The 9,697-nt window shown below is 37.4% G+C and overlaps 1 pseudogene; it reads right to left on the minus strand.

Moving 5' to 3' along the window:
* Positions 1 to 3,432: 3,432 nt before the first annotated feature.
* LOC127653731 (cilia- and flagella-associated protein 52-like) lies at positions 3,433 to 9,697 on the minus strand (annotated as a pseudogene).

Genomic DNA, 9,697 nt, shown 5'->3' on the forward strand with positions numbered 1-9,697 from the left:
TTGAACTCCATGCTTCACTCACAACTCGTATTCTTTACACCACGACCACACCTACATCAGTGCTAGCGTGTGGATGCATGTTACTGGCTGTTTTTCACCCGCTCTATCTCTAGCCTCTGGTTGGAGTACAAGCCTTTGAAAAGTAGCCACACGGCATTCAACCCTCCCAGTATGAATCTTATTAGCCTGGTTTACTTTGAACGTGGATTGGGAGAAGTGAATGAGGGAAATTAATAGTCCTCGGACGGAAGAAGCTACATATACACCTGTTCTTACCTGCTGTAGCTCTGCTCACGTCCATCCTCTCAAAACTGAAACAGACATTGTAGTCTCTTATGTATTTATTGATGACCAGTATGCTGATGTTCAGACTACTTAGGACATTCTGAGGATTATAAACAATTGTGCCACAGTTGAGGACTGTCCTTTTACAAAGCATAATGAGCCCCCCATGTTTCCTGATGAGTGTTTTCTTTTAAATCACAAGGGTGTCCAGGATTCATGTTCTTATCTGGAGTTATTAATGTAACACTTTACAATTATGTGCCCTTTGTTAAGACTTTATAAAGGGTTGTCATTAATGGCTAATAATTGATAAACAAATGCATTATAAATCATTGGTATGCAGTTATAGCAACATGCAATAACCATGCAATACTTGACAAACAATGAGCCGTTTACCTTACATGTCATAAATGCTTAACGACGCTTGTTCAATATTAGTAACCTATGAAAATGTACCTTAATGTAAAGTGAACACATGTGAAGAAATTAATAAGAAACTGTCGACATTAGAAACCTATAAATGTTTGTATGCTATAATGGTCATCAGGATGTATTTTATGATCTACGCTGTGAATAAGCATGAAGACCTGAAACAAGTTTTTTGTAGAGGACTTTAGGTAACTATGACTACTAGGAAAGTTGGGACACCTCTCTTGGGTTCTTTTGACATCAATAGCCCCTTTCACACATAGGCTACAGCCTTTTCCAGAAAATTACTTGCAAATTTCATGTCTAGGGTCTTGTGTGAAAAAAACCTTTTTAAATATACTGGTAAATTTCACTCTGGCAATTTCCCTAAATGAGAAGTTGTATAATTACCTATACAGTTCCATACTGATAGTATGTGTGAACAGCACATGTGGCACATTTACCAGTAAAGGCAACCCAACGGTTTTCCTGTAATTTACCTGGCTGCATTTGTGAATGGGGCTAATGTGACAAGGTATGTGACAACACAAGTGAGTCAAGCCATTACAGTAATTAATATAAACACAAAGTGGATTGTAAAAATGGACAAAACCCCTCCTTTTAATCTTATGTAACAATCTTTGTGTGTGTGTGTGTGTGTGTGTGTGAGCGTGTATTTATTACTTTGTGGGGACCAAATGTCCCCATAAGGATAGTAAAACCCGAAATTTTTGACCTTGTGGGGACATTTTGTCGGTCCCCATGAGGAAAACAGCTTATAAATCATACTAAATTATGTTTTTTGAAAATGTAAAAATGCAGAACATTTTCTGTGAGGGTTAGGTTTAGGGGCAGGGTTAGGTTTAGGGGATAGAATATAAAGTTTGTACAGTATAAAAACCATTATGTCTATGGAAAGTCCCCATAAAACATGGAAACACAACATGTGTGTGTGTGTGTGTGTGTGTGTGTGTGTGTGTGTGTGTGTGTGTGTGTGTGTGTGTGTGTGTGTGTGTGTGTGTGTGTGTGTGTGTCAGCGTGTATTTATCACTTTGTGGGGACCAAATGTCCCCATAAGGATAGTAAAACCCGAAATTTTTGACCTTGTGGGGACATTTTGTTGGTCCCCATGAGGAAAACAGCTTATAAATCATACTAAATTATGTTTTTTGAAAATGTAAAAATGCAGAAAGTTTTCTGTGAGGTTTAGGTTTAGGGGTAGGGTTAGGTTTAGGGGATAGAATATAAAGTTTGTACAGTATAAAAACCATTATGTCTTTGGAAAGTCCCCATAAAACATGGAAACACTACTGTGTGTGTGTGTGTGTGTGTGTGTGTGTGTGTGTGTGTGTGTGTGTGTGTGTGTGTGTGTGTGTGTGTGTGTGTGCGCACGCGTGCGTGTGCTATAAATCATGAATTAGGGCATTTAATAGTTTTGATTAAAATGTGTAAGTGTATTTATTAAGCATGTATGAGTTAAATGGTGCACTCAGTAAAGGTGCAGTAATGACCTCTTTTATAAACCCTTAAGAAATGTAACCATTGTATTGTCATCTTTACAGCTCTATGATGTTTATAAGCAATTAAGAATAAGACCAAATTATTGTTTGGGCATTAGAATGTCATCTCAGAATTTTACAGACTCAAATCTGTAAGATACCAACACAGAGTTGTTTATTTATATATTCAGTTTTCATATGATCCTATTGATATCCTCTACAGGTTTTTCAAGTTTCAAGCATGATGGGCCATTGTTATTATCAGACATCCTGCAGGCCTAACAAGTCTGAAAAATGAATAGAGTAACATGACAATTGAAAACAATTGTTATTGGAACACCGATTACGACACTGTCTAACTTCATTTATTTAAATTAGCAACAACAAGGATAGCTGATTTTTGCCATCTGTTATGCATACCACAATAAAATGTCACAGCTATATGCTGGTCAAGAATGAAATCATCTGTGACTGCTCTTAAAATCTTGTGCAAAACCATCTTTATCTACTGGCAAAATGGGAAACACATTTCGGACTGAAAATGCTTGAATGCCTCTACTGTTAGGGGTAAAGATATTCATTATTGAGACTGTTCCTCGAGGTGAGAGGAAATTTGGGAAAGGCACATCCAGATGATGGGTTCTCATCATGCTGTGCTTCTTCAAACCTCCCCCTGCCAGCTCTCTGGAGATTCTCAGGTGATATATTAGCCGACAGCTTGGTTCACAAAAAGTCCTCAGAAACTGGAGCTCTAAGCTGCTTTATCTCTATAAAATGACTGGAATCGGACTGTTTAATGAATGGTACCTTTATGTCACACAATAATTAATTACATAATTTGCTATACAATTATTTACAGGAAAAAGAAGCAAGGCACTTCATCTGTCTTTTTTGTTCTATGATAGAAATAATCTATTATATAATATGCAGTACTGCAGATCATGGTGGAAAATTACTTCAATATTATGGCCTAAATGTAATCCAAATGGCCATATATCATACACGCATTTTCTATTGCTGTAGATTAGACATGTAACAGCAATTTAAATATCTGTTTATCAATTTTTCTGTATGAAATCTTTAGCCAATGTTTGTATGTTACATATGTATGTTTTGTTTAAAAACAAAAATAACTCTCAAAGTGTAAAAAAATAAAAAAAATGTCAATTTCTATTTGACAGAGAAATCCAGTGTAATGTTCAAGAACTGTGTCAGATGCTCTTGATTGCCGTTAAGGGATCTATGAGGTTTGTGAATATCTCCATCTCAAGACAGCTCCATCAGCACTGGTGCTGACATATATTTGATGTTGGGACAAATCCTCACATTTTTGAGGCTGACAGGTCCTCACATTTGTGGCCAATACCGACATGGGACACTTCACCTTCAGAGTAGAGCCAGAGCTTCAATAGTTTGTCATCTCCACCTGAAAATGGAGTAGAGTATTGTTTATTTGTAAGCTCGCTTTGCTCAGATACACACATTAAACTGCTGAAGGTGGCATGGACATGCACTAAAAACAGAAATGTTAGATTAGCACACACACTTAAACTTTGAAACTCATTTATAAAATAACTGCTGGAATTAAAAATAAACTTTGTGTGTTTAAATTACATCAGATGACCAGACATTTATCCAACTGTTTTGTTATGAACAATTTGTCACTTTTAGGCCTTTAAATACTTCAGAAATGGATTCTATTGTGCCATCTGTTGTTACTGTTATATCCACCTTATGGCAGAATGTAGAAAGCATGACGCAGTGACAATAGCTCTGAATGTGATAAAAATACTGAGAGATACCTACCAGTCACAAAACATTTTCCATCCTCAGAAATGTGCATGCCATTTATAGCCCCAGACAAGGACCCCTCAAGTTCTCTGATTGCAGAACCATCATACACCTCCCAGTAGCCAATCTGCTCAACAGTGTTAAATGTTTGAATAATAAAAAATAAAAAAAACATAAAATCATTAAACCTAAGTTAAAGGTTAATGTTGAAAGCTCAAGCCAAAATCAAACATTTTATAACGGTAACTCTAATTATGTGTTTTCTAGTTTGTGAATTAAATTATATAAAATAAAAGTGGATGCTACCAGTCCTTACGTCAATTAAATTTCTAACCATGTATTACAAGATACACTTATATCGAAGGCAAAGAGCTATTCCTGATGTAATTTGTTATAGTAGGACTTCAGAAAAAGCCAATGGCTTTAAGACTTTAGTGTTATTTGTTTTGAGCTGTTGCATCTGTAACTGTTACTAGTATAAATCAGATATTACATAAATCTAATATCTGAGAGTAACTGACGGCATTTCAGCAGTAATGGGGATGTTCACTATTGTGTTATTTTCCTTTTTCGATAATTGAATATTGTTTAAATCTGGATGCTTTTTCATTCATCAAAACATCCCAACAGAATGTATCAAGCCTCATGCTTCAGAGGCTGTGAATTCAACAATGCAAATTTGAAAAAGAAAAGGATTTTCATGATGATTTATGAGAGAACAATACAGTACTTCCAAGTTTCAGATCTTTTCAATAGGCACTGAGCACTATCGGAACTGCAGACAGAGCAGGTCTGCTTTGCTTCAGTGGGATGGCTCTATCCCAGCAGGCTTTGTGCCAGGACTGGTTATCCGGCATGACCCCATCATTGTGTCATCTCAAAAGCTGTCCCTACTGTGCTGGGTTTGACAGCATTTCTTGACAACAATAGATTCACATTTGTTTGGCCACAGTCTGGGGTATTATTAATTACCACTATTAGATTAGAGTGAAATTAAACTGAACAAATGTATTCTTCATCTGCGTCAAATATTAAAATTAAATGTTATATTTTCTCTGGACCATGGAATTTCTCATTAGATCTCATTTCTCATTAGAACTAATTTCGATTTTTAATTATATGGTACTTGCGAAAAATTAAAAACCTGTAACATTTCAAATTGACCAATTAATAACGATAAAACATTTTTTTTTTAAAACTCAATGGTCTAATGTCTTGTCTGTTTGTTTGTTTTTTCCACAGCTGAGAGTGTGAATGTTTTCTAGACTATTGACAGAGGCTATTCATTCCCCTGCATCTGTCATGGATGTACAGTGCCACACTGACATGTGTATTACAGACTCAACCATATGCATTCTAATAAGCTGTGTCTTTAACTGCACACTGATGCTGTGCCCTAGCTGTGACTAGCAGATGGACTTTTTGGCACATAGTAGAATGAGCGGATCATACAACTGTACATCCACAGGAGATGCTTACTGTCAGCTTGTTCTTGTGTACCCAGTATCTCTCTCTCTCTCTCTCTCTCTCTCTCTCTCTCTCTCTCTCTCTCTCTCTCTCTCTCTTTCACCTATCCAACAGTTTGGCCCTGTTTCAGAGAGACACACACACACACACACACACACACACACACACACACACACACACACACACACACACACACACACACACACACACACACACACACACACACACACACAGTTTAGAGGAAGGACCTTTCTGTCAGTGCTACTGGTCATGATCTGGTATTCTTCTGGGTGGTAGCACACAACACTTGGCCTTGGGTGTTGGCCAAGACCATTTGATTCCTCACAAAGCTCCTGTCTGAAAAATGAGAAGAACCCAGACAGAGAAAGTCAAAGGTCAACTCAAATAGTATATCTTTTCCCACAGCAAACAAGCACTTTCACTATACTTTTAACATACTGCACAACAAGCTTGTGCATAGAAGAATAACTTGTCTTGTTGGGAAGATCTTAAGCCCATAAAAAAGAGAGAATTTCATAAAATTCTGAAGGTATTTAATCCTGATGATTTCTTTATGTCTGTCTGAGCAGTGTTGCTTTTGCCCAATGTGTCTACATTAAAAATCTGTGATCTAAATCTCTTTAAACTTACACCAGGTCCCAGATGATGAGGCTCCATCAGAGCTCCTTGTCATTACTATTGATCTTAATGCAGTTAACAGTGGCTTTATTCTCCTTCAGAGTCGATATGAGTTCTGGAATATCTCCCAGACCCTCACCTTCATAACAATGAGATGTCAAGGTATACATTTTTTGTTTAAAACGAGTGAGTGTTCACTTTTAAAGATCAGAAACGGTTGTAGATTAGAAAGGAATCACTCAAAAAGGCACTACTCACACATTAATACTGCTGATAACACGTGTGTGGCAGGGCAGAGGGCGGGGCCGGTTCGTGATCCTACGCACCCGGTCCCGTATTAGGCTAATCAAGCCTCGGAGGTATAAAGGTCGACTGCAGGGTGTCGTGCGGGAGAGAGAGATCGTTTACGGGCATGTCCGTCGTGTGTGTTTATGTTGTCTTTTAAGTTTCTCATTAAAATATTATTTATATTGAAAAGCCGGTTCTCGCCTCCTCCTTTCCATTGAATACCTTTGCAACGTGTTTAAACAATAACAGTGTGAAATATTCCAAACAACCAAAATTATTATTCAACTCTTTGGACTCTTTGATTTTGATTGGTCAATCAAGACATTCTGCAGTCAAGTATTTTTGTATCCACCTTTTTCCTGAACCCGGAAGTGTTACATGATTCACCTGTGTTCAATTTCCGGTCTCCAGTGTTTTCGCTCGCATCGGCGTATATTCTTAGATGACAGTAATGTGATGTTTAATGTAATACATTTGTTAACATTTTCAAAAACACATGGCTTTTAATTGCCGATACTTAGAGTAGAGATGACCATTTTTTGACAGTGCCTATCCTGAGTATGTAGATGTCATGGAGTGATTTCCAGAGGTTAGTTATGTTGATATCATTAACTACTTTGAGTTGTTATGACAACCAACAACTGCACATGTTGAGCCTGAAATAGATTTTTTTTTCCAAATAACACTTAAATGGTTGTTCTCCATCTGAATCACTCGTTTCGGTAGTTTTTACATTTTGTCTGGAGACCAGAAACACAAAACAGGCAATTTGAATCATCAATTTGATTTTCACAATATAAACTCAAATCAGTATTTCATGTCCATTGATTATCTGTATGGTAAGTAGCTGTGAAATTATCAGGATGATGTACAGTCAGCTTGTCATTGTTTTAAAATAAACCCCAAAGCTTATTTTCCTATAAAATTATTTTATATTATCCCTGTGCATTATCCCTTACTTAATCCATTTTCATTTTAAGATTTGTCTCTGACATGATGTAACTGTCCTTCTCCCCCTCCACTGACAATGCTCTTGTTGTCATTGGTTGCTGCTATGGCAGTAACTCCCATACTGTGGCCGTTATGAATTATCAGCCTCAGCTTCCCACTCTCAAGGGTGAACATCTGAATCTTCCCATCATTTCAAGCTGACAAAAACGTTTTCCAAGTAAGAAAACTCTTTCAACTGAAATTTTATTCAACTCCTCAGTCAAGCAAGGAAACAGGTAAAAAAATAGACAAATAATAATAATAATAAAAATAACAATAATAATTAATTAATCAATTAACAGGTGTGTGTAACTTAAACCAAAAAGGAATACATTATTATAAGTGCTTAAAACACTTTTCCACTATTCTATGTCCACAATTTAATACTGATGAAACGATAAATGTCTCAATCTACAAATAGTAAGTATCAAATAATGGTTTGTTTGTGTGTCTTGAATGCTAATGCTCAAACTTCATTTTCCCCCCAACTATTAATGCCTGTGAAATGGCAGGAAATGCATTCATTTTGAAAGTGTCTACATTGTTTTCGTCCATGGTTCAAGCTATCAAGTGTAGTTTTGCCAGGCTGTTACATAAACTTAAGTTTATTGGCTATTTCAAAAAGGAACAAGCCCTTCATTCTGTGCCAACAGGAATTTCAATATGAAAATACATCAACACAAAAAGTAAAGTACGTTTGTCAAACAAATCATTTTGCCGAATGTGAAATTTCTCATGCATGAGCAAATAAACAGATTGTACTGTGAGACTGACCACTGAAGATGCTCCTGCCCTCTTCACTGACCACTGAAGATGCTCCTGCCCTCTTGCATGAAGCCCAGAGCATTGCAGATTATGTTAGGCACTGTTATACGCAGATGCTATTTGGAGGACTCAGCATGCCACACACTGATATCATTCTGTGAACAGGTGGCAAAGAGCTCTGCCGTCCCACTGTTGAGAGTGAGAGAGATAGAGTTAATGGGAGAGGAATTTCACAAAATCTCTTAAGCCTGCAATGCAAAGCTTAAGTCTCCCTCTAGTGGCAGAAGAGCAGAGCATACACTGCAGGTTACACTGTATCATTACTCACAAAGGAAAGGACACATCCTTTACAGCACTGTTATGATTGGTGGCAGTGAACTCTGGTTTGAAATCAGTTTGGCCCAAATTATAGATCTGTGCTGACTCTGTTCCGATGCAGGGTTACTGAGGTCACCCCTCCTTCCAACTGGATACACCTGTCACAAATTATTAGTAATCCATAATTAGTGGCGGTTGAACAAGAGGATGGAGAAGATAAAATAAAAAAGGAACATGGAGGAAAACAAAAAGCAAAAAATAAAAAAATTGAAAAATGTTAAAGATGGAATGAGAAGAGAGTAACAGAGAGTTTGTACACTTAATGGTTTTGACATTTTCTCTTGAGCACATGGTTAACATGCCATCTCCTGATCCAACTAAAATATCACCAGTCTTCAGGACTTTCAGAGTGTTCACTCCCTGCAAGTACAAGATAAACTGCTTGGTGAACTGAGATTGAATCCAAAGGGTCTGTTAACTATGTTACAGGAATTGTTCACCCAATAATTAAAATAATTTACTCACCTTGATGCCATCCTAGATGTGTATGACTTCCGTTCTTCTGCAAAACACAAAGATTTTTTTAAGAATATCTCAGCTCTGGAAGTCCATTCAATGCAATGGATTGTGACCAAAACTTTGCAGCTCCAAAAAGCATATAAAGGTAGCATAAAAGTAATCTATACAACTCCAGTTTTTAAATCCATGTCTTCAGAAGTTATATAATAGGAGCTGGTGAGAAAAAGATTCATTTTTAAGTCCTTTTTTAAATCTCCACTTTTACTACCACATTCTTTTTTTATTTGTGCATATTGCCACCTACTGGTCCGGGCTGGTTAGTGCTGGAGATTTATAGTAAAAAAGGACTTAAACATTGATCTGTTTCTCACCCACATCTATTCATGCCCCCATTGTTCTCTTCACCTCCAGCCATCATCTGCTCCAACTCACTCTACTCTAATCAGTTTCACCTGCTCAAATCACCTGATTACCAAGACACTATAAATAATCACCTAATATTCACCCTCATTGTCTAGTCTCATCTATTGTTGTACATACAACACAACACTGTCTTCATACAAGGTAAGTGCTTAGTCCTGGTTTCCTTTGTTGTTATTTTGAGTCTCCACCCGCTCCGCCATCTGCGGCTCAGTTTCTTGAGCCGCACACTGCACCACCCCCTGCAGCTCTGCCTCCTGAGACTCCATCTCCTGAGGCTCCTGCATCTCTGCCACCTGCAGCTCCAT

This window comes from Xyrauchen texanus, chromosome 13, assembly GCF_025860055.1.
Source record: "Xyrauchen texanus isolate HMW12.3.18 chromosome 13, RBS_HiC_50CHRs, whole genome shotgun sequence".
Taxonomy (NCBI): domain Eukaryota; kingdom Metazoa; phylum Chordata; class Actinopteri; order Cypriniformes; family Catostomidae; genus Xyrauchen; species Xyrauchen texanus.